The sequence below is a fragment of the Lepisosteus platostomus genome, chromosome 15, assembly GCF_059453375.1.
Source record: "Lepisosteus platostomus isolate fLepPlt1 chromosome 15, fLepPlt1.hap1, whole genome shotgun sequence".
Classification (NCBI taxonomy): domain Eukaryota; kingdom Metazoa; phylum Chordata; class Actinopteri; order Semionotiformes; family Lepisosteidae; genus Lepisosteus; species Lepisosteus platostomus.
In genome coordinates this window covers 171,209-197,126 of record NC_142625.1, presented here as the reverse complement: position 1 = coordinate 197,126, position 25,918 = coordinate 171,209, and the positions used below count along the sequence as shown (strand labels likewise).

The window sequence follows — 25,918 nt, the reverse complement described above, 5'->3', positions numbered from 1 at the left end:
GGCACACTCCAACATCCCGGGTAAGTCCGTGGCTGCAGTCCCATCCTCGCGCCGTATGCTCTCGAAACAGCTGCGCTCCTGCTGTCTTTTCACGGCGCTGAAGAACTGGGGTGAGCATTGTTCTTCTCCCTCTCTCCAAACTCCCCTCAGTCTGAAAAGATAGTTTTTTGCTCTCTGCAGCCACGTGTCTCTTAGCAGGCTCCTGATGTTTGCGATCTTCTCGCCACTGTAAGCACCCCCCTGGTTCAGCTGCTCGTACAGTGCTTCTAGCTCTTCTTGGAGCTGGGTGCACTGGCGTTCCTCCAGACTCCGCCGGATCCAGCAGTATCGCCTGGTGACCGTTGCGAGAGTCTGCTTGCACGATTCCCACCAGTGCACCGCAGAGCTAAAGAGCTCCCTTCTCTTCACGAGGTCTTTCAGCACTGTTCCGATCTTCCTTCGGTATCTCTCCTCTCGTAAGACTTGTTTATTCAGCTTCCAGTATCCAGCCTGGAAGCGCGGGTCCTCAACACCGAAGGAGACCGCGAGCAGCCGATGGTCCGAGAACCAGGTAGGGGTCACTTGCCTGCTTAGCGTTGTCCACTTCACAGTAGAGAGGATGTAGTCGAGACGTCTAAAACTCCCTCTTCCGTTGTCCCAAGTGTGGTGTGCAACGTTTTGGAACCCGTCTTGAAGTCTGTAATCCTTAATCAAGGACCTCAACAGATGAACTCCCTGGCCGTGCGAGTCTCCTAGGTCGATGTTGAAGTCGCCGCCCACAATCAGCTCTCTGTTGGTATACAGCACGGGCTCCAGGTCTTTCAAAAAGGAGCCCTGCTGCCTTCTGTCTGCTGGGGCGTACACGTTGACTACCCTAATCTTCACACCCTTCCAGGTTCCGTCCACCACCAGCAGACGTCCAGGAATCACCGAGCTGACTGTTTGGGCGGCGAACCCTGGCGAGCCGCACAGGATGCCCACACCAGAGGAGTTCACCCCTCCGACGCTCCACCACGAGGGACCCCTCCTCCACTCCCTCCGAAGGGTCCTCACGTCGTTGAGGTCCTTGAGGTGGACTTCCTGCAAAAAAATCAAGTCCAAGTTCCTTCTAGACAGGTAAGAAAAAACCGCCACTCTTTTGTCCTGCTTTCTCAGACCCCTTACGTTAGCCGTTGCTACCGTAAGGGTCATGGCGGTTCTCGAGGGGGGCTGTCACTCTCCATTCCTTCCAGGCGGCTGAAATCGGGGGAACTCGCCGTCCCTGCTGTACTCACCGAACTCTCATCCCCGGTGTCCATAAACTGGACATCCTGCGGGCTGTCCATGAGCCCTTGCTCCGGAGTAGGTGTTGCCGGCTGGCAGGTGATTAAGGGGCTGCCTTCCTCGTTCATGTCTTGTGCCACCGAAAAGACGCTCCGTGTTACCACTTCTCCCTGCCCTGGTGGGAGAGAGTCCGAGGAGCTTTCGGCTTCTGAATCACTCAGGCCCGACAAGCATCCCTCTTCCTCATCCATCCCTTCCGAGTCTGCCAGATCTCCTGGGTCTTCTTCCTGGCCTTCCTCCTCAGCCGTCCTCTTCTTCTTCTCTTGTGTCTCCTGCTGGCGCTTTTCCGCCCTCTGTCTCTTCGACCTCCTCTTCTTCCCCGCGCCCTGCAGGGTCACCATCCCCTCCTCCTCGGCTGGTGCTGGAGCTGGCGCTGCAGTTCTCCCCCCCCCCTTCAGGGGGCGCCCTCGTCTTACCACCTCCACCCAAGTTCCGGCCCCTCCGTCTGCTCCCCGCGATGTTCCCGCCTGTTCGCCATCTGATCCCTGCTGGTCGACATCCGATCCCCACGATGTTCCGGGTCGCTCGCCGTCCTCTTCTGCCGGGCGCTCCTCCTTCTCTTGTTCCTTCTCCGGTTGTCTTCCCCCCTTCTTCGGTCCCTTACGGGCCCCGCTACCCGCCGGCTGGTTTTCCCCCTCGCTCTTTTCGTCTTCCTGCTGCATCCACTCCTTTACTGCCCTGTCTATTTCCTTGCCCCTCTTCTCACACTGCCGGAATAGGTGCCCCGATTCCCCACACAGGGAGCACTCCTTTACCGGGCAACTTCGTGTGTCATGCCCCGATCGGTTGCACTTTCTGCACTTTTCTGCGTCGCACGCCCCCTCTCGGTGCCCGAAGGCCCGGCACTTTCTACAAAATTCCGGCTGATCCCAGTAGTATAAGTACCCCCTACCTCCTCCAATTGAGAAAGTGGCTGGTGGGTGGGTAAGTCCGTCCGGTGTTCCGTTGTCCCCCCGCCGTAACTCCACCAGGTACCGACGCTTCCCTGTCCACACAGTACGCGTGTCGCTGAGCACTGATGGTCCCACCAACACCTCCGCGTATCTGCGTAGGAAAGTCGTCACGTCGGCGTCTGAAACGAACGGGTCGAACATATGTAAGACCACCCACCTCTTGCTGTCGCACTGTAATCCGCCGCATTCATAATCCCGCAATCCGCCGTCCTTGATGAGCTTTGTGCACTTCCCCACCACTCTCTTGTGGATATCCGCGCTCATAAACGTGGCATCAATAAACTTCTGTGGCCGGTTCCCTTGCACACACTTAATTTCCGGTACCTTCAGCCCCAAAGCTCCGAACAGAATCTCGTCTTCAAATTGCTCCCTTCCAGGTGGCACCGTCTCCGGCTTCCAATGGAAGCGGACAGTCCACTTAACGCTGGGGTCCATCCCAGCCCTCCTCGCCTCTCCAGGCTCCGCAGCCATGGTTGAAGCAGCCTTTCGGCTGCAAACAGCCCCCACGAGAGCCTGGTGCAAAAACAAAGGTACCGACGTCCAAGGGTCCAAAAAACGTTGTCCAAAAGGCAGTCCGGGTTCCAGTTCCAAAAAGGCAATCCAAAGGCGTGTCCTCTCGGGTGTTGTCCTCTCGCTCGTTTCTCCCTCGACCTCTGACCTTAGCCAAAAGGCCGAGAAGCGATGCCCACAAAGGCGCGGACCGACGCGCGGGCGTTCCGCTGGCGCACAGTGGCGCAGGCCGACTCCTCTGGAGCCCGGGACCCGCGCAGCCGCCGGCCTCCCTGCAGCCAGAGGCCTGCCGCGGGACTCTGCTCCCCCTCTCTCTTGCCTGCCCGCCTGCCTTCCTGCCAGTCCCGGGCGGGGGCCCTGCTCTTTGATCTTCTGTCAACGGCCCGACAACGACCGCAGCCGCAGGGGGCGCCAGCCGCCCGGCCTCCTTAGCTTAGGCCCCTCCCACCGGCAGCAGCTGCGCCCAACCGGCTGCAAGCGAAAGCCGAGCGCCAGCACCTGCGGGCAGAGGCAAGGGGCAGCTCTCTCTCGGGAGGGAGGGACGGGGACGCGCGCGCGCGCGCACACACGCCTGCCTGCCTGCCTGCCGAAAAAAAAGAAAGAAAAGGTGGATATACTAAGTTTTTGGGAGGGAAAACGCCCAGCTGTCGAAAGGGGCCCGCCTGCAGGGACGGGGACGGACACACACACAAGCAAGCAAGCAAGCAAGCAAGCAAGCAAGCCACGCCTGCCTCCCTGGGAAAAGGCTGAAAAACCTAAGTTTTTTGGAGGGAAAACGCACGGGAGCCGAAAAGGGGGCCGGCCTGCTTGCCCAGAGAGTCGAGACGCGGGAAAGCGCACAGAGGGAGCACGGGAACCGAGAGGGCGAGAGAGAGACAGAACACAGAGACACACAGATGGACGAGGGACGAGGGACGAGACCCGAGAAGAAGGAGCTCCAGTCCACTCCGCTTGCTTGCTCGCTCGCTCGCTCGCTCGCTCGCTCGCTAGCTAGCTAGCTAGCTAGCTACCTACCTACGTCTGTCTTTTCACCGCTGAGAGAAGGTGGTGCACCGCTCCCGGAGGCGCTGCAATACCGGGCCGATGCGTGGAGAGGACGGAGCAAGCTCCTGATCCAGCTCCCTGTTCCAAAAATCCGTTTAATATGTGGTCCCCCGATGGGGGACGTATCAGATATTAAACTGATAAGAACAGATACTACACTTGATCTTAGCCAAAAGGCCGAGAAGCGATGCCCACAAAGGCGCGGACCGACGCGCGGGCGTTCCGCTGGCGCACAGTGGCGCAGGCCGACTCCTCTGGAGCCCGGGACCCGCGCAGCCGCCGGCCTCCCTGCAGCCAGAGGCCTGCCGCGGGACTCTGCTCCCCCTCTCTCTTGCCTGCCCGCCTGCCTTCCTGCCAGTCCCGGGCGGGGGCCCTGCTCTTTGATCTTCTGTCAACGGCCCGACAACGACCGCAGCCGCAGGGGGCGCCAGCCGCCCGGCCTCCTTAGCTTAGGCCCCTCCCACCGGCAGCAGCTGCGCCCAACCGGCTGCAAGCGAAAGCCGAGCGCCAGCACCTGCGGGCAGAGGCAAGGGGCAGCTCTCTCTCGGGAGGGAGGGACGGGGACGCGCGCGCGCGCGCACACACGCCTGCCTGCCTGCCTGCCGAAAAAAAAGAAAGAAAAGGTGGATATACTAAGTTTTTGGGAGGGAAAACGCCCAGCTGTCGAAAGGGGCCCGCCTGCAGGGACGGGGACGGACACACACACAAGCAAGCAAGCAAGCAAGCAAGCAAGCAAGCCACGCCTGCCTCCCTGGGAAAAGGCTGAAAAACCTAAGTTTTTTGGAGGGAAAACGCACGGGAGCCGAAAAGGGGGCCGGCCTGCTTGCCCAGAGAGTCGAGACGCGGGAAAGCGCACAGAGGGAGCACGGGAACCGAGAGGGCGAGAGAGAGACAGAACACAGAGACACACAGATGGACGAGGGACGAGGGACGAGACCCGAGAAGAAGGAGCTCCAGTCCACTCCGCTAGCTACCTACCTACGTCTGTCTTTTCACCGCTGAGAGAAGGTGGTGCACCGCTCCCGGAGGCGCTGCAATACCGGGCCGATGCGTGGAGAGGACGGAGCAAGCTCCTGATCCAGCTCCCTGTTCCAAAAATCCGTTTAATATGTGGTCCCCCGATGGGGGACGTATCAGATATTAAACTGATAAGAACAGATACTACACTTGATCTTAGCCAAAAGGCCGAGAAGCGATGCCCACAAAGGCGCGGACCGACGCGCGGGCGTTCCGCTGGCGCACAGTGGCGCAGGCCGACTCCTCTGGAGCCCGGGACCCGCGCAGCCGCCGGCCTCCCTGCAGCCAGAGGCCTGCCGCGGGACTCTGCTCCCCCTCTCTCTTGCCTGCCCGCCTGCCTTCCTGCCAGTCCCGGGCGGGGGCCCTGCTCTTTGATCTTCTGTCAACGGCCCGACAACGACCGCAGCCGCAGGGGGCGCCAGCCGCCCGGCCTCCTTAGCTTAGGCCCCTCCCACCGGCAGCAGCTGCGCCCAACCGGCTGCAAGCGAAAGCCGAGCGCCAGCACCTGCGGGCAGAGGCAAGGGGCAGCTCTCTCTCGGGAGGGAGGGACGGGGACGCGCGCGCGCGCGCACACACGCCTGCCTGCCTGCCTGCCGAAAAAAAAGAAAGAAAAGGTGGATATACTAAGTTTTTGGGAGGGAAAACGCCCAGCTGTCGAAAGGGGCCCGCCTGCAGGGACGGGGACGGACACACACACAAGCAAGCAAGCAAGCAAGCAAGCAAGCAAGCCACGCCTGCCTCCCTGGGAAAAGGCTGAAAAACCTAAGTTTTTTGGAGGGAAAACGCACGGGAGCCGAAAAGGGGGCCGGCCTGCTTGCCCAGAGAGTCGAGACGCGGGAAAGCGCACAGAGGGAGCACGGGAACCGAGAGGGCGAGAGAGAGACAGAACACAGAGACACACAGATGGACGAGGGACGAGGGACGAGACCCGAGAAGAAGGAGCTCCAGTCCACTCCGCTTGCTTGCTCGCTCGCTCGCTCGCTCGCTCGCTCGCTAGCTAGCTAGCTAGCTAGCTACCTACCTACGTCTGTCTTTTCACCGCTGAGAGAAGGTGGTGCACCGCTCCCGGAGGCGCTGCAATACCGGGCCGATGCGTGGAGAGGACGGAGCAAGCTCCTGATCCAGCTCCCTGTTCCAAAAATCCGTTTAATATGTGGTCCCCCGATGGGGGACGTATCAGATATTAAACTGATAAGAACAGATTTTTTTTTTTTTTTTTTTTTTTTTTTTATTACAAAAATACAAAATACATCAAACCACAATTCATTAAACAAAAACCCAAAACCTTGAAACCAAACTTCCCAACAAAAACCCCAAACTTCACAAAAACCATTCATTATCATAATCCCACCCCTTATTCAAATGAACTGTTCTCTATTCTCAGATCATCCCACACTCTTCACCACCTAAATGCTTCCATCATAACAAAAATTACCGCCGATCAAAATCTAAACTTATAGTTAATGCTTTATGCAGCTCTCTCGCTGTCTGGGCGCACTCCTTCGCTGTCTTCCCACCTATCCGAAACTTCACTGGAATATCCCCATCCTTTATTAGCTCAATACGACTCTCTGGAAACCGTCGTTCCACTTCACTTATTGTAGCCAAACATTTCTTCCATTTAGCCATCACCACTCTCTGCCATTCAGGGTGGAGACTAGTCTCCTCCCACACTTTACACTGAATGTCCTTGATCTCTGGACATTGTTTCTGGACACCCCCTCCTCCACTTACACACTTACTTTTACATTCACCTTTCTCAACACTCACCCCTGAATCAGATTTCTTTTTCGTACTCTTTTTCCCCCTCATGGCCTCTGCAGACCCTAAGGGTGGAAAATTCTCCTCATTCAGCTCAATTTCTTTTACCTTCGGTCCAGGTGTTACGTCCCACGAAATGCACGTTAACGGTATCCTCACCAACCCTTCAGTATACCCTTCCTTCTTCCACTCCTTTTCACACTGTTTAACATCCTCCTCATGCTCCCTCTCCACATCGCTATCCGTAAACTCCCAAGTAAGCATTCCCTTATCTCTAATGTCACTACTACTTCCCTTCACACTTACTTTTGAGGCTACTCCTCTCACACCCTCCACTTTAGGTCTCTGCTGACACCTCTCCACTCGTTCTTTACTCATTCGATCTTTAATCACCTCTCCACCTCCTGATATTGCCCCTTCCTTGTTTTTCCCCATTTCTTTTTTAACTTTCCCTTTTATACTCCCCACCACTTCTCCTACCTTCAGACTTTCCACTACCTCTCCTTTCAACGTCTCCACATGCACACCATTCTTCACCCCCTCCACTAATTCCGCCTTACCTACCACACCTGCTTTTACTATTCGTTTCTCCTTTACCCTCATATTCCCCTCCCCTTCACCTACGCTCATCTTCCCCTTATCCTCTACCTTCAACATCTCCTCTTGTATACAGCCCGTTCTCTCCCCCGCCAATTTACCCTTACCTCCCTCGGCACCCTCCACTCGTTCTTTGCTCATTCCATCCTTAATCCGCTCTCCACCTCTTGATGCCACACCTTCCTTGTTTTTTCCGGTTTCTTTTTTAACCTTCTCCTCCGTACACCCCACACCTTCTCCCACATTCAAACTTTCCATTACCTCTTCCATCGGCGTCTCCACATGCACACCATCTTTCATCTCCTCCCCCGCCAACTTACTCTTACCTCCCTCGCCCTCCTTGTTTTTCCCGGTTTCTTTTTTAACCTTCTCCTCCGTACACCCCACATCTTCTCCCACATTCAAACTTTCCATTACCTCTTCCTTCGGCGTCTCCACATGCACACCATCTTTCATCTCCTCCCCCGCCAACTTACTCTTACCTCCCTCGCCCTCCTTGTTTTTCCCAGTTTCTTTTTTAACCTTCTCCACTGTACACCCCACACCTTCTCCCACATTCAAACTTTCCATTACCTCCCCTTTCAACGTCTCCACATGCACACAATCCTTCGCCCCTTCCCCTGATTCACGCTTTAACCCCACAATGTTCCCACTTCCACCCTCTTTAGAAACACTACTTATTGTTTCAGCTACGCTTGGCCCTACACTCAATTGACACTCTTCAGCTGGTCGCATTCCGTTTACCCTCAAACTCCCCACACCTTCCCCTGTAACTTTATCCTCTACCTTCAACATCTCCTCTTGTACACTATCCATTCCCTTTACCACACTCTCACAACTACCTCCCTCGGCACCCCCACCCGTTCCCTCCCTATCTAATTCCCTGACCTCCACGCACACCTCACTCATATCATGCACACTCACCTCCCCGTCCCCAACTATCACACCTCCCCCTACCTCTTCTGCCCCCTTTTGTTCCTTCACACCAACTTCCTGTACAAAGACTTTTCCCCTTCCCCTCAAACAAACCCTCTGCAGATGACCCCATTCCCCACATACAAAACATCGTACACAATCCTTTGTCCCGTGCCTTCGTGATCCACACTGACCACAGTTCATAGTTCCACATTGCTTCGCATAATGTCCCAGTTCAAAACATTTCCAACACACCCGGGGCTGGCCCGGATAAGACAGGTATGCCCCGTCCGAGCCTATTTCGAAAAACGCCGGGGGGTGAAGCACCCCCTCCTCAGCCGCCGGACACTGACGCAGACTCATCCAATATCGCCGCTTCCCAGTCCACACACCTTCTTCATCTCGTTCTTTCTTCCCTCTTCCATACAGTGTCACATGCTTCCCCAAAAACCCCTCTATGTCCTCCTCTGAAACGAAAGGGTCCAACACAAAAACAGTCATACCTTTCAAGTTCCCCGCAAACCACGGTTCTACTTTGAAGAGGCTCAATGGCGCCTCCTCCTTTCGTGCTTGTATCAACTCCCAAAGTTCCCAAACCAGTGACTCAGAAATCAAAGTCAAATCAAAAATCCCCCGCTCACAAAAATCTTGCAAACAAACTAAGTCAGACATCTGTACATTCAAAAAACGTTTCAAAATTAAATCCTTGAACTTCCCTCTGTTCCATGTTCCCAGGCCTTCTCGTCCTCGCAACACGAAGCGAAGGGAGTTCTTCCTCCGCTCCTTCCTCAGCCCAAGGGATCCCGCCATCGTTCCAGCCGAACGCCAACAAGCCGCTGCCCCAACTCCTTCCACGGCCTCCAGGTAACTGCCTCCACCACCGTCCAACTCTGCGCCGTTCTGCACTCCTCCTCGTCAACGCCGTCGATCTTCTCAATCCCACGTTCCACGCTCAGACCTTCACTCCTTCCGATCCTTCCAGCTCCTCCCGCCGCCTTCCCGACCCCCTGACTAAGATCTCGGAATTGCGGGCTTGCCGGCTTAAACCTCGATCTTAGCCAAAAGGCCGAGAAGCGATGCCCACAAAGGCGCGGACCGACGCGCGGGCGTTCCGCTGGCGCACAGTGGCGCAGGCCGACTCCTCTGGAGCCCGGGACCCGCGCAGCCGCCGGCCTCCCTGCAGCCAGAGGCCTGCCGCGGGACTCTGCTCCCCCTCTCTCTTGCCTGCCCGCCTGCCTTCCTGCCAGTCCCGGGCGGGGGCCCTGCTCTTTGATCTTCTGTCAACGGCCCGACAACGACCGCAGCCGCAGGGGGCGCCAGCCGCCCGGCCTCCTTAGCTTAGGCCCCTCCCACCGGCAGCAGCTGCGCCCAACCGGCTGCAAGCGAAAGCCGAGCGCCAGCACCTGCGGGCAGAGGCAAGGGGCAGCTCTCTCTCGGGAGGGAGGGACGGGGACGCGCGCGCGCGCGCACACACGCCTGCCTGCCTGCCTGCCGAAAAAAAAGAAAGAAAAGGTGGATATACTAAGTTTTTGGGAGGGAAAACGCCCAGCTGTCGAAAGGGGCCCGCCTGCAGGGACGGGGACGGACACACACACAAGCAAGCAAGCAAGCAAGCAAGCAAGCAAGCCACGCCTGCCTCCCTGGGAAAAGGCTGAAAAACCTAAGTTTTTTGGAGGGAAAACGCACGGGAGCCGAAAAGGGGGCCGGCCTGCTTGCCCAGAGAGTCGAGACGCGGGAAAGCGCACAGAGGGAGCACGGGAACCGAGAGGGCGAGAGAGAGACAGAACACAGAGACACACAGATGGACGAGGGACGAGGGACGAGACCCGAGAAGAAGGAGCTCCAGTCCACTCCGCTTGCTTGCTCGCTCGCTCGCTCGCTCGCTCGCTCGCTAGCTAGCTAGCTAGCTAGCTACCTACCTACGTCTGTCTTTTCACCGCTGAGAGAAGGTGGTGCACCGCTCCCGGAGGCGCTGCAATACCGGGCCGATGCGTGGAGAGGACGGAGCAAGCTCCTGATCCAGCTCCCTGTTCCAAAAATCCGTTTAATATGTGGTCCCCCGATGGGGGACGTATCAGATATTAAACTGATAAGAACAGATACTACACTTGATCTTAGCCAAAAGGCCGAGAAGCGATGCCCACAAAGGCGCGGACCGACGCGCGGGCGTTCCGCTGGCGCACAGTGGCGCAGGCCGACTCCTCTGGAGCCCGGGACCCGCGCAGCCGCCGGCCTCCCTGCAGCCAGAGGCCTGCCGCGGGACTCTGCTCCCCCTCTCTCTTGCCTGCCCGCCTGCCTTCCTGCCAGTCCCGGGCGGGGGCCCTGCTCTTTGATCTTCTGTCAACGGCCCGACAACGACCGCAGCCGCAGGGGGCGCCAGCCGCCCGGCCTCCTTAGCTTAGGCCCCTCCCACCGGCAGCAGCTGCGCCCAACCGGCTGCAAGCGAAAGCCGAGCGCCAGCACCTGCGGGCAGAGGCAAGGGGCAGCTCTCTCTCGGGAGGGAGGGACGGGGACGCGCGCGCGCGCGCACACACGCCTGCCTGCCTGCCTGCCGAAAAAAAAGAAAGAAAAGGTGGATATACTAAGTTTTTGGGAGGGAAAACGCCCAGCTGTCGAAAGGGGCCCGCCTGCAGGGACGGGGACGGACACACACACAAGCAAGCAAGCAAGCAAGCAAGCAAGCAAGCCACGCCTGCCTCCCTGGGAAAAGGCTGAAAAACCTAAGTTTTTTGGAGGGAAAACGCACGGGAGCCGAAAAGGGGGCCGGCCTGCTTGCCCAGAGAGTCGAGACGCGGGAAAGCGCACAGAGGGAGCACGGGAACCGAGAGGGCGAGAGAGAGACAGAACACAGAGACACACAGATGGACGAGGGACGAGGGACGAGACCCGAGAAGAAGGAGCTCCAGTCCACTCCGCTTGCTTGCTCGCTCGCTCGCTCGCTCGCTCGCTCGCTAGCTAGCTAGCTAGCTAGCTACCTACCTACGTCTGTCTTTTCACCGCTGAGAGAAGGTGGTGCACCGCTCCCGGAGGCGCTGCAATACCGGGCCGATGCGTGGAGAGGACGGAGCAAGCTCCTGATCCAGCTCCCTGTTCCAAAAATCCGTTTAATATGTGGTCCCCCGATGGGGGACGTATCAGATATTAAACTGATAAGAACAGATACTACACTTGATCTTAGCCAAAAGGCCGAGAAGCGATGCCCACAAAGGCGCGGACCGACGCGCGGGCGTTCCGCTGGCGCACAGTGGCGCAGGCCGACTCCTCTGGAGCCCGGGACCCGCGCAGCCGCCGGCCTCCCTGCAGCCAGAGGCCTGCCGCGGGACTCTGCTCCCCCTCTCTCTTGCCTGCCCGCCTGCCTTCCTGCCAGTCCCGGGCGGGGGCCCTGCTCTTTGATCTTCTGTCAACGGCCCGACAACGACCGCAGCCGCAGGGGGCGCCAGCCGCCCGGCCTCCTTAGCTTAGGCCCCTCCCACCGGCAGCAGCTGCGCCCAACCGGCTGCAAGCGAAAGCCGAGCGCCAGCACCTGCGGGCAGAGGCAAGGGGCAGCTCTCTCTCGGGAGGGAGGGACGGGGACGCGCGCGCGCGCGCACACACGCCTGCCTGCCTGCCTGCCGAAAAAAAAGAAAGAAAAGGTGGATATACTAAGTTTTTGGGAGGGAAAACGCCCAGCTGTCGAAAGGGGCCCGCCTGCAGGGACGGGGACGGACACACACACAAGCAAGCAAGCAAGCAAGCAAGCAAGCAAGCCACGCCTGCCTCCCTGGGAAAAGGCTGAAAAACCTAAGTTTTTTGGAGGGAAAACGCACGGGAGCCGAAAAGGGGGCCGGCCTGCTTGCCCAGAGAGTCGAGACGCGGGAAAGCGCACAGAGGGAGCACGGGAACCGAGAGGGCGAGAGAGAGACAGAACACAGAGACACACAGATGGACGAGGGACGAGGGACGAGACCCGAGAAGAAGGAGCTCCAGTCCACTCCGCTTGCTTGCTCGCTCGCTCGCTCGCTCGCTCGCTCGCTAGCTAGCTAGCTAGCTAGCTACCTACCTACGTCTGTCTTTTCACCGCTGAGAGAAGGTGGTGCACCGCTCCCGGAGGCGCTGCAATACCGGGCCGATGCGTGGAGAGGACGGAGCAAGCTCCTGATCCAGCTCCCTGTTCCAAAAATCCGTTTAATATGTGGTCCCCCGATGGGGGACGTATCAGATATTAAACTGATAAGAACAGATACTACACTTGATCTTAGCCAAAAGGCCGAGAAGCGATGCCCACAAAGGCGCGGACCGACGCGCGGGCGTTCCGCTGGCGCACAGTGGCGCAGGCCGACTCCTCTGGAGCCCGGGACCCGCGCAGCCGCCGGCCTCCCTGCAGCCAGAGGCCTGCCGCGGGACTCTGCTCCCCCTCTCTCTTGCCTGCCCGCCTGCCTTCCTGCCAGTCCCGGGCGGGGGCCCTGCTCTTTGATCTTCTGTCAACGGCCCGACAACGACCGCAGCCGCAGGGGGCGCCAGCCGCCCGGCCTCCTTAGCTTAGGCCCCTCCCACCGGCAGCAGCTGCGCCCAACCGGCTGCAAGCGAAAGCCGAGCGCCAGCACCTGCGGGCAGAGGCAAGGGGCAGCTCTCTCTCGGGAGGGAGGGACGGGGACGCGCGCGCGCGCGCACACACGCCTGCCTGCCTGCCTGCCGAAAAAAAAGAAAGAAAAGGTGGATATACTAAGTTTTTGGGAGGGAAAACGCCCAGCTGTCGAAAGGGGCCCGCCTGCAGGGACGGGGACGGACACACACACAAGCAAGCAAGCAAGCAAGCAAGCAAGCAAGCCACGCCTGCCTCCCTGGGAAAAGGCTGAAAAACCTAAGTTTTTTGGAGGGAAAACGCACGGGAGCCGAAAAGGGGGCCGGCCTGCTTGCCCAGAGAGTCGAGACGCGGGAAAGCGCACAGAGGGAGCACGGGAACCGAGAGGGCGAGAGAGAGACAGAACACAGAGACACACAGATGGACGAGGGACGAGGGACGAGACCCGAGAAGAAGGAGCTCCAGTCCACTCCGCTTGCTTGCTCGCTCGCTCGCTCGCTCGCTCGCTCGCTAGCTAGCTAGCTAGCTACCTACCTACGTCTGTCTTTTCACCGCTGAGAGAAGGTGGTGCACCGCTCCCGGAGGCGCTGCAATACCGGGCCGATGCGTGGAGAGGACGGAGCAAGCTCCTGATCCAGCTCCCTGTTCCAAAAATCCGTTTAATATGTGGTCCCCCGATGGGGGACGTATCAGATATTAAACTGATAAGAACAGATACTACACTTGATCTTAGCCAAAAGGCCGAGAAGCGATGCCCACAAAGGCGCGGACCGACGCGCGGGCGTTCCGCTGGCGCACAGTGGCGCAGGCCGACTCCTCTGGAGCCCGGGACCCGCGCAGCCGCCGGCCTCCCTGCAGCCAGAGGCCTGCCGCGGGACTCTGCTCCCCCTCTCTCTTGCCTGCCCGCCTGCCTTCCTGCCAGTCCCGGGCGGGGGCCCTGCTCTTTGATCTTCTGTCAACGGCCCGACAACGACCGCAGCCGCAGGGGGCGCCAGCCGCCCGGCCTCCTTAGCTTAGGCCCCTCCCACCGGCAGCAGCTGCGCCCAACCGGCTGCAAGCGAAAGCCGAGCGCCAGCACCTGCGGGCAGAGGCAAGGGGCAGCTCTCTCTCGGGAGGGAGGGACGGGGACGCGCGCGCGCGCGCACACACGCCTGCCTGCCTGCCTGCCGAAAAAAAAGAAAGAAAAGGTGGATATACTAAGTTTTTGGGAGGGAAAACGCCCAGCTGTCGAAAGGGGCCCGCCTGCAGGGACGGGGACGGACACACACACAAGCAAGCAAGCAAGCAAGCAAGCAAGCAAGCCACGCCTGCCTCCCTGGGAAAAGGCTGAAAAACCTAAGTTTTTTGGAGGGAAAACGCACGGGAGCCGAAAAGGGGGCCGGCCTGCTTGCCCAGAGAGTCGAGACGCGGGAAAGCGCACAGAGGGAGCACGGGAACCGAGAGGGCGAGAGAGAGACAGAACACAGAGACACACAGATGGACGAGGGACGAGGGACGAGACCCGAGAAGAAGGAGCTCCAGTCCACTCCGCTTGCTTGCTCGCTCGCTCGCTCGCTCGCTCGCTCGCTAGCTAGCTAGCTAGCTAGCTACCTACCTACGTCTGTCTTTTCACCGCTGAGAGAAGGTGGTGCACCGCTCCCGGAGGCGCTGCAATACCGGGCCGATGCGTGGAGAGGACGGAGCAAGCTCCTGATCCAGCTCCCTGTTCCAAAAATCCGTTTAATATGTGGTCCCCCGATGGGGGACGTATCAGATATTAAACTGATAAGAACAGATACTACACTTGATCTTAGCCAAAAGGCCGAGAAGCGATGCCCACAAAGGCGCGGACCGACGCGCGGGCGTTCCGCTGGCGCACAGTGGCGCAGGCCGACTCCTCTGGAGCCCGGGACCCGCGCAGCCGCCGGCCTCCCTGCAGCCAGAGGCCTGCCGCGGGACTCTGCTCCCCCTCTCTCTTGCCTGCCCGCCTGCCTTCCTGCCAGTCCCGGGCGGGGGCCCTGCTCTTTGATCTTCTGTCAACGGCCCGACAACGACCGCAGCCGCAGGGGGCGCCAGCCGCCCGGCCTCCTTAGCTTAGGCCCCTCCCACCGGCAGCAGCTGCGCCCAACCGGCTGCAAGCGAAAGCCGAGCGCCAGCACCTGCGGGCAGAGGCAAGGGGCAGCTCTCTCTCGGGAGGGAGGGACGGGGACGCGCGCGCGCGCGCACACACGCCTGCCTGCCTGCCTGCCGAAAAAAAAGAAAGAAAAGGTGGATATACTAAGTTTTTGGGAGGGAAAACGCCCAGCTGTCGAAAGGGGCCCGCCTGCAGGGACGGGGACGGACACACACACAAGCAAGCAAGCAAGCAAGCAAGCAAGCAAGCCACGCCTGCCTCCCTGGGAAAAGGCTGAAAAACCTAAGTTTTTTGGAGGGAAAACGCACGGGAGCCGAAAAGGGGGCCGGCCTGCTTGCCCAGAGAGTCGAGACGCGGGAAAGCGCACAGAGGGAGCACGGGAACCGAGAGGGCGAGAGAGAGACAGAACACAGAGACACACAGATGGACGAGGGACGAGGGACGAGACCCGAGAAGAAGGAGCTCCAGTCCACTCCGCTTGCTTGCTCGCTCGCTCGCTCGCTCGCTCGCTCGCTAGCTAGCTAGCTAGCTAGCTACCTACCTACGTCTGTCTTTTCACCGCTGAGAGAAGGTGGTGCACCGCTCCCGGAGGCGCTGCAATACCGGGCCGATGCGTGGAGAGGACGGAGCAAGCTCCTGATCCAGCTCCCTGTTCCAAAAATCCGTTTAATATGTGGTCCCCCGATGGGGGACGTATCAGATATTAAACTGATAAGAACAGATACTACACTTGATCTTAGCCAAAAGGCCGAGAAGCGATGCCCACAAAGGCGCGGACCGACGCGCGGGCGTTCCGCTGGCGCACAGTGGCGCAGGCCGACTCCTCTGGAGCCCGGGACCCGCGCAGCCGCCGGCCTCCCTGCAGCCAGAGGCCTGCCGCGGGACTCTGCTCCCCCTCTCTCTTGCCTGCCCGCCTGCCTTCCTGCCAGTCCCGGGCGGGGGCCCTGCTCTTTGATCTTCTGTCAACGGCCCGACAACGACCGCAGCCGCAGGGGGCGCCAGCCGCCCGGCCTCCTTAGCTTAGGCCCCTCCCACCGGCAGCAGCTGCGCCCAACCGGCTGCAAGCGAAAGCCGAGCGCCAGCACCTGCGGGCAGAGGCAAGGGGCAGCTCTCTCTCGGGAGGGAGGGACGGGGACGCGCGCGCGCGCGCACACACGCCTGCCTGCCTGCCTGCCGAAAAAAAAGAAAGAAAAGGTGGATATACTAAGTTTTTGGGAGGGAAAACGCCCAGCTGTCGAAAGGGGCCCGCCTGCAGGGACGGGGACGGACACACACACAAGCAAGCAAGCAAGCAAGCAAGCAAGCAAGCCACGCCTGCCTCCCTGGGAAAAGGCTGAAAAACCTAAGTTTTTTGGAGGGAAAACGCACGGGAGCCGAAAAGGGGGCCGGCCTGCTTGCCCAGAGAGTCGAGACGCGGGAAAGCGCACAGAGGGAGCACGGGAACCGAGAGGGCGAGAGAGAGACAGAACACAGAGACACACAGATGGACGAGGGACGAGGGACGAGACCCGAGAAGAAGGAGCTCCAGTCCACTCCGCTTGCTTGCTCGCTCGCTCGCTCGCTCGCTCGCTCGCTAGCTAGCTAGCTAGCTAGCTACCTACCTACGTCTGTCTTTTCACCGCTGAGAGAAGGTGGTGCACCGCTCCCGGAGGCGCTGCAATACCGGGCCGATGCGTGGAGAGGACGGAGCAAGCTCCTGATCCAGCTCCCTGTTCCAAAAATCCGTTTAATATGTGGTCCCCCGATGGGGGACGTATCAGATATTAAACTGATAAGAACAGATACTACACTTGATCTTAGCCAAAAGGCCGAGAAGCGATGCCCACAAAGGCGCGGACCGACGCGCGGGCGTTCCGCTGGCGCACAGTGGCGCAGGCCGACTCCTCTGGAGCCCGGGACCCGCGCAGCCGCCGGCCTCCCTGCAGCCAGAGGCCTGCCGCGGGACTCTGCTCCCCCTCTCTCTTGCCTGCCCGCCTGCCTTCCTGCCAGTCCCGGGCGGGGGCCCTGCTCTTTGATCTTCTGTCAACGGCCCGACAACGACCGCAGCCGCAGGGGGCGCCAGCCGCCCGGCCTCCTTAGCTTAGGCCCCTCCCACCGGCAGCAGCTGCGCCCAACCGGCTGCAAGCGAAAGCCGAGCGCCAGCACCTGCGGGCAGAGGCAAGGGGCAGCTCTCTCTCGGGAGGGAGGGACGGGGACGCGCGCGCGCGCGCACACACGCCTGCCTGCCTGCCTGCCGAAAAAAAAGAAAGAAAAGGTGGATATACTAAGTTTTTGGGAGGGAAAACGCCCAGCTGTCGAAAGGGGCCCGCCTGCAGGGACGGGGACGGACACACACACAAGCAAGCAAGCAAGCAAGCAAGCAAGCAAGCCACGCCTGCCTCCCTGGGAAAAGGCTGAAAAACCTAAGTTTTTTGGAGGGAAAACGCACGGGAGCCGAAAAGGGGGCCGGCCTGCTTGCCCAGAGAGTCGAGACGCGGGAAAGCGCACAGAGGGAGCACGGGAACCGAGAGGGCGAGAGAGAGACAGAACACAGAGACACACAGATGGACGAGGGACGAGGGACGAGACCCGAGAAGAAGGAGCTCCAGTCCACTCCGCTTGCTTGCTCGCTCGCTCGCTCGCTCGCTCGCTCGCTAGCTAGCTAGCTAGCTAGCTACCTACCTACGTCTGTCTTTTCACCGCTGAGAGAAGGTGGTGCACCGCTCCCGGAGGCGCTGCAATACCGGGCCGATGCGTGGAGAGGACGGAGCAAGCTCCTGATCCAGCTCCCTGTTCCAAAAATCCGTTTAATATGTGGTCCCCCGATGGGGGACGTATCAGATATTAAACTGATAAGAACAGATACTACACTTGATCTTAGCCAAAAGGCCGAGAAGCGATGCCCACAAAGGCGCGGACCGACGCGCGGGCGTTCCGCTGGCGCACAGTGGCGCAGGCCGACTCCTCTGGAGCCCGGGACCCGCGCAGCCGCCGGCCTCCCTGCAGCCAGAGGCCTGCCGCGGGACTCTGCTCCCCCTCTCTCTTGCCTGCCCGCCTGCCTTCCTGCCAGTCCCGGGCGGGGGCCCTGCTCTTTGATCTTCTGTCAACGGCCCGACAACGACCGCAGCCGCAGGGGGCGCCAGCCGCCCGGCCTCCTTAGCTTAGGCCCCTCCCACCGGCAGCAGCTGCGCCCAACCGGCTGCAAGCGAAAGCCGAGCGCCAGCACCTGCGGGCAGAGGCAAGGGGCAGCTCTCTCTCGGGAGGGAGGGACGGGGACGCGCGCGCGCGCGCACACACGCCTGCCTGCCTGCCTGCCGAAAAAAAAGAAAGAAAAGGTGGATATACTAAGTTTTTGGGAGGGAAAACGCCCAGCTGTCGAAAGGGGCCCGCCTGCAGGGACGGGGACGGACACACACACAAGCAAGCAAGCAAGCAAGCAAGCAAGCAAGCCACGCCTGCCTCCCTGGGAAAAGGCTGAAAAACCTAAGTTTTTTGGAGGGAAAACGCACGGGAGCCGAAAAGGGGGCCGGCCTGCTTGCCCAGAGAGTCGAGACGCGGGAAAGCGCACAGAGGGAGCACGGGAACCGAGAGGGCGAGAGAGAGACAGAACACAGAGACACACAGATGGACGAGGGACGAGGGACGAGACCCGAGAAGAAGGAGCTCCAGTCCACTCCGCTTGCTTGCTCGCTCGCTCGCTCGCTCGCTCGCTCGCTAGCTAGCTAGCTAGCTAGCTACCTACCTACGTCTGTCTTTTCACCGCTGAGAGAAGGTGGTGCACCGCTCCCGGAGGCGCTGCAATACCGGGCCGATGCGTGGAGAGGACGGAGCAAGCTCCTGATCCAGCTCCCTGTTCCAAAAATCCGTTTAATATGTGGTCCCCCGATGGGGGACGTATCAGATATTAAACTGATAAGAACAGATACTACACTTGATCTTAGCCAAAAGGCCGAGAAGCGATGCCCACAAAGGCGCGGACCGACGCGCGGGCGTTCCGCTGGCGCACAGTGGCGCAGGCCGACTCCTCTGGAGCCCGGGACCCGCGCAGCCGCCGGCCTCCCTGCAGCCAGAGGCCTGCCGCGGGACTCTGCTCCCCCTCTCTCTTGCCTGCCCGCCTGCCTTCCTGCCAGTCCCGGGCGGGGGCCCTGCTCTTTGATCTTCTGTCAACGGCCCGACAACGACCGCAGCCGCAGGGGGCGCCAGCCGCCCGGCCTCCTTAGCTTAGGCCCCTCCCACCGGCAGCAGCTGCGCCCAACCGGCTGCAAGCGAAAGCCGAGCGCCAGCACCTGCGGGCAGAGGCAAGGGGCAGCTCTCTCTCGGGAGGGAGGGACGGGGACGCGCGCGCGCGCGCACACACGCCTGCCTGCCTGCCTGCCGAAAAAAAAGAAAGAAAAGGTGGATATACTAAGTTTTTGGGAGGGAAAACGCCCAGCTGTCGAAAGGGGCCCGCCTGCAGGGACGGGGACGGACACACACACAAGCAAGCAAGCAAGCAAGCAAGCAAGCAAGCCACGCCTGCCTCCCTGGGAAAAGGCTGAAAAACCTAAGTTTTTTGGAGGGAAAACGCACGGGAGCCGAAAAGGGGGCCGGCCTGCTTGCCCAGAGAGTCGAGACGCGGGAAAGCGCACAGAGGGAGCACGGGAACCGAGAGGGCGAGAGAGAGACAGAACACAGAGACACACAGATGGACGAGGGACGAGGGACGAGACCCGAGAAGAAGGAGCTCCAGTCCACTCCGCTTGCTTGCTCGCTCGCTCGCTCGCTCGCTCGCTCGCTAGCTAGCTAGCTAGCTAGCTACCTACCTACGTCTGTCTTTTCACCGCTGAGAGAAGGTGGTGCACCGCTCCCGGAGGCGCTGCAATACCGGGCCGATGCGTGGAGAGGACGGAGCAAGCTCCTGATCCAGCTCCCTGTTCCAAAAATCCGTTTAATATGTGGTCCCCCGATGGGGGACGTATCAGATATTAAACTGATAAGAACAGATACTACACTTGATCTTAGCCAAAAGGCCGAGAAGCGATGCCCACAAAGGCGCGGACCGACGCGCGGGCGTTCCGCTGGCGCACAGTGGCGCAGGCCGACTCCTCTGGAGCCCGGGACCCGCGCAGCCGCCGGCCTCCCTGCAGCCAGAGGCCTGCCGCGGGACTCTGCTCCCCCTCTCTCTTGCCTGCCCGCCTGCCTTCCTGCCAGTCCCGGGCGGGGGCCCTGCTCTTTGATCTTCTGTCAACGGCCCGACAACGACCGCAGCCGCAGGGGGCGCCAGCCGCCCGGCCTCCTTAGCTTAGGCCCCTCCCACCGGCAGCAGCTGCGCCCAACCGGCTGCAAGCGAAAGCCGAGCGCCAGCACCTGCGGGCAGAGGCAAGGGGCAGCTCTCTCTCGGGAGGGAGGGACGGGGACGCGCGCGCGCGCGCACACACGCCTGCCTGCCTGCCTGCCGAAAAAAAAGAAAGAAAAGGTGGATATACTAAGTTTTTGGGAGGGAAAACGCCCAGCTGTCGAAAGGGGCCCGCCTGCAGGGACGGGGACGGACACACACACAAGCAAGCAAGCAAGCAAGCAAGCAAGCAAGCCACGCCTGCCTCCCTGGGAAAAGGCTGAAAAACCTAAGTTTTTTGGAGGGAAAACGCACGGGAGCCGAAAAGGGGGCCGGCCTGCTTGCCCAGAGAGTCGAGACGCGGGAAAGCGCACAGAGGGAGCACGGGAACCGAGAGGGCGAGAGAGAGACAGAACACAGAGACACACAGATGGACGAGGGACGAGGGACGAGACCCGAGAAGAAGGAGCTCCAGTCCACTCCGCTTGCTTGCTCGCTCGCTCGCTCGCTCGCTCGCTCGCTCGCTAGCTAGCTAGCTAGCTACCTACCTACGTCTGTCTTTTCACCGCTGAGAGAAGGTGGTGCACCGCTCCCGGAGGCGCTGCAATACCGGGCCGATGCGTGGAGAGGACGGAGCAAGCTCCTGATCCAGCTCCCTGTTCCAAAAATCCGTTTAATATGTGGTCCCCCGATGGGGGACGTATCAGATATTAAACTGATAAGAACAGATACTACACTTGATCTTAGCCAAAAGGCCGAGAAGCGATGCCCACAAAGGCGCGGACCGACGCGCGGGCGTTCCGCTGGCGCACAGTGGCGCAGGCCGACTCCTCTGGAGCCCGGGACCCGCGCAGCCGCCGGCCTCCCTGCAGCCAGAGGCCTGCCGCGGGACTCTGCTCCCCCTCTCTCTTGCCTGCCCGCCTGCCTTCCTGCCAGTCCCGGGCGGGGGCCCTGCTCTTTGATCTTCTGTCAACGGCCCGACAACGACCGCAGCCGCAGGGGGCGCCAGCCGCCCGGCCTCCTTAGCTTAGGCCCCTCCCACCGGCAGCAGCTGCGCCCAACCGGCTGCAAGCGAAAGCCGAGCGCCAGCACCTGCGGGCAGAGGCAAGGGGCAGCTCTCTCTCGGGAGGGAGGGACGGGGACGCGCGCGCGCGCGCACACACGCCTGCCTGCCTGCCTGCCGAAAAAAAAGAAAGAAAAGGTGGATATACTAAGTTTTTGGGAGGGAAAACGCCCAGCTGTCGAAAGGGGCCCGCCTGCAGGGACGGGGACGGACACACACACAAGCAAGCAAGCAAGCAAGCAAGCAAGCAAGCCACGCCTGCCTCCCTGGGAAAAGGCTGAAAAACCTAAGTTTTTTGGAGGGAAAACGCACGGGAGCCGAAAAGGGGGCCGGCCTGCTTGCCCAGAGAGTCGAGACGCGGGAAAGCGCACAGAGGGAGCACGGGAACCGAGAGGGCGAGAGAGAGACAGAACACAGAGACACACAGATGGACGAGGGACGAGGGACGAGACCCGAGAAGAAGGAGCTCCAGTCCACTCCGCTTGCTTGCTCGCTCGCTCGCTCGCTCGCTCGCTCGCTCGCTAGCTAGCTAGCTAGCTACCTACCTACGTCTGTCTTTTCACCGCTGAGAGAAGGTGGTGCACCGCTCCCGGAGGCGCTGCAATACCGGGCCGATGCGTGGAGAGGACGGAGCAAGCTCCTGATCCAGCTCCCTGTTCCAAAAATCCGTTTAATATGTGGTCCCCCGATGGGGGACGTATCAGATATTAAACTGATAAGAACAGATACTACACTTGATCTTAGCCAAAAGGCCGAGAAGCGATGCCCACAAAGGCGCGGACCGACGCGCGGGCGTTCCGCTGGCGCACAGTGGCGCAGGCCGACTCCTCTGGAGCCCGGGACCCGCGCAGCCGCCGGCCTCCCTGCAGCCAGAGGCCTGCCGCGGGACTCTGCTCCCCCTCTCTCTTGCCTGCCCGCCTGCCTTCCTGCCAGTCCCGGGCGGGGGCCCTGCTCTTTGATCTTCTGTCAACGGCCCGACAACGACCGCAGCCGCAGGGGGCGCCAGCCGCCCGGCCTCCTTAGCTTAGGCCCCTCCCACCGGCAGCAGCTGCGCCCAACCGGCTGCAAGCGAAAGCCGAGCGCCAGCACCTGCGGGCAGAGGCAAGGGGCAGCTCTCTCTCGGGAGGGAGGGACGGGGACGCGCGCGCGCGCGCACACACGCCTGCCTGCCTGCCTGCCGAAAAAAAAGAAAGAAAAGGTGGATATACTAAGTTTTTGGGAGGGAAAACGCCCAGCTGTCGAAAGGGGCCCGCCTGCAGGGACGGGGACGGACACACACACAAGCAAGCAAGCAAGCAAGCAAGCAAGCAAGCCACGCCTGCCTCCCTGGGAAAAGGCTGAAAAACCTAAGTTTTTTGGAGGGAAAACGCACGGGAGCCGAAAAGGGGGCCGGCCTGCTTGCCCAGAGAGTCGAGACGCGGGAAAGCGCACAGAGGGAGCACGGGAACCGAGAGGGCGAGAGAGAGACAGAACACAGAGACACACAGATGGACGAGGGACGAGGGACGAGACCCGAGAAGAAGGAGCTCCAGTCCACTCCGCTTGCTTGCTCGCTCGCTCGCTCGCTCGCTCGCTCGCTAGCTAGCTAGCTAGCTAGCTACCTACCTACGTCTGTCTTTTCACCGCTGAGAGAAGGTGGTGCACCGCTCCCGGAGGCGCTGCAATACCGGGCCGATGCGTGGAGAGGACGGAGCAAGCTCCTGATCCAGCTCCCTGTTCCAAAAATCCGTTTAATATGTGGTCCCCCGATGGGGGACGTATCAGATATTAAACTGATAAGAACAGATTTTTTTTTTTTTTTTTTTTTTTTTTTTTTTATTTTATATAAAACTAATCAAAAATCAGAACTCACTCACACCTCACTCTCACAGCCCTACACCTAACTCAGTTCCCTAACACAAACAGTTCTTTCCATCTTTCTTTCGCCGCCGCAAACCCCCACTTTCGCACATCCCACTTCACTCTATTCCCTATATCATTCCTCACCTTCCACACCACAGCACCCACTGACCCATGCACACCATGCTTCACCAATTCATTCCTATCTTGCCACACATACGCCTTTACTAAACTAATCAGCAGCCACACCAAAAACCTCTCATTCTGTTTCCTCACACCCTTCACCCCTTTTAGCACCATTGAATAATTTAAACTTTCTGTCGTGAAAAAAGAAGACACCCAACGTGCACACTCCCCCCACACCTGTTGCACAAAATCACACTCCCAGAATGCATGCCTCACTGTCTCCTCCTTGTGGCACTGCTGCCGAGGACAACCCATCTGCCTTGTTAAGCCGTGTCTATATAGCTTTTCCCTCACGGCCAATCTGTCCCACACGCACAACCAGTTTAAATCACACAGCCTGTTATCCAGAGGCTTTGCCTGCGTCCTTATCCAGACTTCTCGGGGCACCCCCGGTACAGCAAGACTGCTATCCTGTCTCAGCGTCCAGTACATCAATCTGTGATCCAAAGAGATAAGGTCTTTCTTCACCATCGGGTGCACCTTCAGCCAGTGCACTGCATGCCTGTAGTGCAAAGGCAATTTCTCGGCCTTGGGCGTCAGGTTCGTCCAGTTCACCAGGTGTTTCATTGCATGGGAGAACCATAACCTAACAAAGAAAAAACAAAGGTGCGCCGGATCTCCGCGCAACATCACACAGAGGCTGGCAACAAAAATACAGTCCAGTTTTAAGGGGATATCCGGGACTCCTCTTCCCCCCTCTTCCACCGGCCTATACATATCCGATCGTCTTATATATTCATACCTGCCGCCCCACACAAAGGTGAACACGGCACGAACCAGCTCTTTGCGCATTCTAGCCGGCAGGGGGTAAACCACCGCCAGATGGATCAGCAAAGGCATGATCTCCGCCTTTAACACGACCACCTTCCCGAGGAAGGACAGGGATCTGTTTCGCCAAAGCCCCAACTTCTGAGTCACCTTCTTCATCTTGGCCACCCAATTAAGGCGGGCAGCTTCTTCGAGGTGAAACAGTACTCCCAGGATCTTAATGGGTTCCTGCACCACCGTCAGACCCCCAACCGTGTCGCTCCTGCTTCTCCAAGTACCCCAGTACTTGATTGAGCTCTTATTCCTATTCAGCGTGGCTCCCAAACCTTCTTCAAATTCCTGTGCTATACTAAGCACCCTGGCCAAGCTGGAATCTGAGCTTAGAAACAGAGTGATATCGTCAGCGTAGGCGATCACCTTTACCTGCCTCCCTTTGCTTCCTGGAACTATAACTCCTTCTACTCGTTGGTCCATCCTTATACGCTCCAGAAACGGCTCTATATAAAGGACATAGAGCAAGGGAGACAGAGGGCACCCCTGCCGTACCCCACACGTCACCGGGAGTCCTCCTCCTACCCACCCGTTGATGCTGACGCGTGTCTCCACTGACCTATACAGAGTACGGATCCACTCGATGAACCGTGCACTCACCCCCATTCTCGCCAGGATCTCCCACAGAGCCCCGTGGTGGACCCTATCAAAAGCCTTGTTTTGATCCAGATTTACGAGTATCAAAGGCAGTCTTCGGTCACTCACCCATTCAGTGACGTCTCTTATCAGCTGCAGATTCCAATCCATCCGCCTTCCAGCCACTGCGCACGTCTGATCTTCCCGCACCAGGTACGCCATAATGCTCCTTAGCCTCCTGCTTAAAACTCTAGCCAGAATCTTATAGTCCGTGCACAATAGCTGTAGGGGTCTCCAATTATCCAGATTGGTCTTCTCACCCTTCTTTTTATAAATTAGGGTCAATATGCCCGTCTTCATTGTGGGGCTTAACTCGCCCAGTTCTAAAATCTCCTTAAAAACACCCAACAAAACAGGCTCCAACTGCTCCCAAAAAGCAATATAAAACTCCACAGGCAGACCGTCAACACCTGGCACAGTGCCCTTCCGCAACCCCAGCGTGGCCGCCTTTATCTCTTCGGATGTTAAAGGACAGTCCAGATCTTTTCCCTCCCAATTTCTGATACGCACCTGTGCCATCAGTCTTCTGCGCACCTGTTCGTCCACCTTCTTCTCAGTGAAAAGGTCCTTATAGTAGTCCGACGCGCACTCTATCAGGCCTGCGATATCTTCAGCCGCCTTCCCATCACTCCTCACCAGTTTCTCGATGTAGATCTTTTCCTGCTGTTCTTTAACCCTGCTGAAAAACTGGGCTGAGCACTGCTCATCTTTCTCCATATGGGTGCCCCTCAAACGAAACAAAAAATCTTTGGCCCGCCGCAACCATTGTTCCCTCAACTGTGCACGCACTCTGGCTGAAGCCCTCAAATCAAAATCCCCACTCCGGTTAGCCTCCCTGTAAATCCGTTCTAATTCCTGCTGAAGCTTGGTCAGTTCCTCCCGCTCGGCTCTCCTTCGTGCTGCACAGAAATCGATAGTCACCTTGGCAATAACCCTCTTGCAGCTCTCCCACCATCCGACCTCCGTCTTAAACCTCCCCCGCATTCCTATGAGATGACCTAATAGGCGCACGATCCTAATCCGATATTCTTTGTCGTCTAACACTGTTCTATTAAGTTTCCAGAAGCCGGCTTTAAAGCCGTTTTCTTTACCTTTGAGAGTCAACACCAACAACGCATGGTCCGAAAACCATGTAGGAGTTACAGTCCTGTTCTGGATCTCTAACCTTAAGCCATGGAAAATATAGTCCAACCGCCTCTGCATACCTCGTTGGTTATCCCACGTGTAGTGTTTGAAACCGTGAAACCCATCCTTTAGTTTAAATCCCTTAGTAATCTGTAAAAGTGAATTAACCCCACCACCCTGTGCA

General features: G+C 59.2%; 14 non-coding genes and 2 pseudogenes across 14 annotated transcripts; all 16 read right to left on the bottom strand.

Moving 5' to 3' along the window:
- Positions 1-3,807: 3,807 nt before the first annotated feature.
- On the bottom strand, positions 3,808-3,998 carry LOC148647251 (U2 spliceosomal RNA). Its single transcript, XR_015927296.1, has one exon. It is a non-coding gene; the product is annotated as a U2 spliceosomal RNA (small nuclear RNA).
- An 817-nt stretch (positions 3,999-4,815) lies between these two features.
- Positions 4,816-5,006, bottom strand: LOC148647250 (U2 spliceosomal RNA). Its single transcript, XR_015927295.1, has one exon. It is a non-coding gene; the product is annotated as a U2 spliceosomal RNA (small nuclear RNA).
- Positions 5,007-5,875: 869 nt separating this feature from the next.
- LOC148647249 (U2 spliceosomal RNA) lies at positions 5,876-6,078 on the bottom strand (annotated as a pseudogene).
- A 3,968-nt stretch (positions 6,079-10,046) lies between these two features.
- On the bottom strand, positions 10,047-10,237 carry LOC148647248 (U2 spliceosomal RNA). Its single transcript, XR_015927294.1, has one exon. It is a non-coding gene; the product is annotated as a U2 spliceosomal RNA (small nuclear RNA).
- Positions 10,238-11,106: 869 nt separating this feature from the next.
- On the bottom strand, positions 11,107-11,297 carry LOC148647247 (U2 spliceosomal RNA). Its single transcript, XR_015927293.1, has one exon. It is a non-coding gene; the product is annotated as a U2 spliceosomal RNA (small nuclear RNA).
- Positions 11,298-12,166: 869 nt separating this feature from the next.
- LOC148647246 (U2 spliceosomal RNA) lies at positions 12,167-12,357 on the bottom strand. The gene has a single exon (XR_015927292.1). It is a non-coding gene; the product is annotated as a U2 spliceosomal RNA (small nuclear RNA).
- An 865-nt stretch (positions 12,358-13,222) lies between these two features.
- On the bottom strand, positions 13,223-13,413 carry LOC148647245 (U2 spliceosomal RNA). The gene has a single exon (XR_015927291.1). It is a non-coding gene; the product is annotated as a U2 spliceosomal RNA (small nuclear RNA).
- An 869-nt stretch (positions 13,414-14,282) lies between these two features.
- On the bottom strand, positions 14,283-14,473 carry LOC148647244 (U2 spliceosomal RNA). The gene has a single exon (XR_015927290.1). It is a non-coding gene; the product is annotated as a U2 spliceosomal RNA (small nuclear RNA).
- Positions 14,474-15,342: 869 nt separating this feature from the next.
- Positions 15,343-15,533, bottom strand: LOC148647243 (U2 spliceosomal RNA). The gene has a single exon (XR_015927289.1). It is a non-coding gene; the product is annotated as a U2 spliceosomal RNA (small nuclear RNA).
- An 869-nt stretch (positions 15,534-16,402) lies between these two features.
- On the bottom strand, positions 16,403-16,593 carry LOC148647242 (U2 spliceosomal RNA). The gene has a single exon (XR_015927287.1). It is a non-coding gene; the product is annotated as a U2 spliceosomal RNA (small nuclear RNA).
- Positions 16,594-17,462: 869 nt separating this feature from the next.
- LOC148647241 (U2 spliceosomal RNA) lies at positions 17,463-17,653 on the bottom strand. Its single transcript, XR_015927286.1, has one exon. It is a non-coding gene; the product is annotated as a U2 spliceosomal RNA (small nuclear RNA).
- An 869-nt stretch (positions 17,654-18,522) lies between these two features.
- LOC148647240 (U2 spliceosomal RNA) lies at positions 18,523-18,713 on the bottom strand. The gene has a single exon (XR_015927285.1). It is a non-coding gene; the product is annotated as a U2 spliceosomal RNA (small nuclear RNA).
- Positions 18,714-19,582: 869 nt separating this feature from the next.
- LOC148647239 (U2 spliceosomal RNA) lies at positions 19,583-19,773 on the bottom strand. The gene has a single exon (XR_015927284.1). It is a non-coding gene; the product is annotated as a U2 spliceosomal RNA (small nuclear RNA).
- An 869-nt stretch (positions 19,774-20,642) lies between these two features.
- On the bottom strand, positions 20,643-20,833 carry LOC148647238 (U2 spliceosomal RNA). The gene has a single exon (XR_015927283.1). It is a non-coding gene; the product is annotated as a U2 spliceosomal RNA (small nuclear RNA).
- An 869-nt stretch (positions 20,834-21,702) lies between these two features.
- LOC148647237 (U2 spliceosomal RNA) lies at positions 21,703-21,893 on the bottom strand. Its single transcript, XR_015927281.1, has one exon. It is a non-coding gene; the product is annotated as a U2 spliceosomal RNA (small nuclear RNA).
- An 869-nt stretch (positions 21,894-22,762) lies between these two features.
- LOC148647236 (U2 spliceosomal RNA) lies at positions 22,763-22,964 on the bottom strand (annotated as a pseudogene).
- Between the last annotated feature and the right edge of the window lie 2,954 nt (positions 22,965-25,918).